We start from the raw sequence: 1,797 nt of genomic DNA, 5'->3' as shown, positions 1-1,797 counted from the left end.
GAGCATGAGTGTGTTTGAGGGTACGGTGAATGAGTTTAACCAACACGTGTGTGTGTTTATGCGTTTATGTGTAGAGTAGGCCTATGTATGAGTTGGCATGAGTGCGCGCGCGCGTGTGTCTGTGACAGTGTATATAGTATATGCGAATGCAGTGGGTGTTTATGTGTGTTTGAGAGACAGAGTATTGCGTGTGTATGGGGGGAGGGGGGAGAAGGGAAACTCACCCTTAACAAAATCCTTCCTCCTTCTACCACATAAGGCTCAGAACTCCAAACACACACACACACACACACCACCACCAGTCTCCTCCTGCTAGAATATAGTCTGCTAGTCCTTGGTCTATCTAATCCAGCTGCTCACGGACATCAGGCACAGACGGGCGTAAGATCCGAACCCGGCACGTTCCAGGGTAATAATCCGAGGGGCGAACATCTTAGAACCCCGGGTGAAGCGACGACACGAACGAGCACTCTCACACACACCACACAACACAACACTCGCCGCTGCTTCAACAAACCTTTCCCCTCCGCACACACCAACGGACAAAACCAATCCAAAAGGCCGGCTGGTTTGAACCCTGTAAAAGCAGGAGGAAACAGCAAAAACGGACGAAGAGAAACAGGAAGTTGCCTGCTTTTGCTGGAACACGCTGTAAAATGTGCAGTAGTCGTAGTAGATCTAGTAATCCAAACCAGGAAGAATGATGAACACACACGAGCACACACAAGTTGGAGCTAGTCGGAAGTACACACTACTTCACAAACAGCACACACGGAGAGAGCTGCAAGATTCCCAGTGAGATCCCCGGGGTCTCTCTCGTCGTCTGCTGTCTGCCGTGTGTGTGTGTGTGTCTGTCTGTCTGTGTGTGTGCCGCTGTGTGTGTGTGCGCGCGAGTGTTGCGCCGCGCGGCGCGTTGCGGGGAGGACGCGAGGCAGCGCGCAGTACGCTGTGTGTTCCTTCCTTCTTCTTTTAACGTTCACTTCATCGCAAGGGGGATAATTCATGCCACCCGTACCATATCAAAGCAGGCGGCGAAGGCGCGATCTCTCGCTTCCCTTGCTCCCCAGTCGGCACACACACACACACACACACACACACACACACACACGAGCACACACAGAATTAGACAAATATGCAAACACATATTAGATATGACATAATGCAAAGAGGAGGGACAGCGGGTGAGAGAAAGAGGGAGAGAGGAGGAGAGGGTGACAAAAGTGGTAAAGAGAGAGAGAGAGAGAGACACACACACACACACACACACACACACACACACACACACACACACAAGCGCACACGCATGAAGACTACAGGGGGGAGGTGGAAGCTGGTAGTTACATTTTCCTACATACTGAAAATTCAGATTCAGATATTCCTTAGTTCTTCCACGTGAAGAAATCTTGGAACTGTTTGTTTTAGACAGATTTCATGTCTTCATAGCCATGTACAGTGGGGAACATACTCTCTCGTCAATCCTCTAGTTCACACACATACACATTCACACATAATATAACTTCCAAAGGAAGAGAGAAAACGGTGCCTGTTGTGTAGTGGGTAGAAGCTTTATTGTCGCGCAGAGGAGACTCGAGTTCGTTTCCCGAATGGGGAGAATTTTTATCGAGCATATTCGTATGTACTCGTATATAGGTCATTCTGCTGAAATTTATGTGGTATCTCTCTTAGCCCGGGTTGGCTCCCACAGACTGGATCGGAAGCAGGCCTTTTAAATAATCTAAATTGCGTTGATGGGGAACGAAAACACCTACTTTTTTTAAAAAAGAAAGAAAAATATAT

The 1,797-nt window shown here is 48.5% G+C and overlaps 1 long non-coding RNA gene across 1 annotated transcript in view; it reads right to left on the bottom strand.

Moving 5' to 3' along the window:
* LOC106012985 overlaps positions 1-1,797 on the bottom strand; it is a 106,777-nt gene that overhangs the window by 75,327 nt on the left and 29,653 nt on the right. The window lies entirely within an intron of this gene.

Source organism: Aplysia californica, unplaced genomic scaffold, assembly GCF_000002075.1.
Source record: "Aplysia californica isolate F4 #8 unplaced genomic scaffold, AplCal3.0 scaffold00595, whole genome shotgun sequence".
Lineage (NCBI taxonomy): Eukaryota > Metazoa > Mollusca > Gastropoda > Aplysiida > Aplysiidae > Aplysia > Aplysia californica.
The sequence above is the reverse complement of the archived record's forward strand: the minus strand, read 5'-3'. Positions and strand labels throughout refer to the sequence as shown.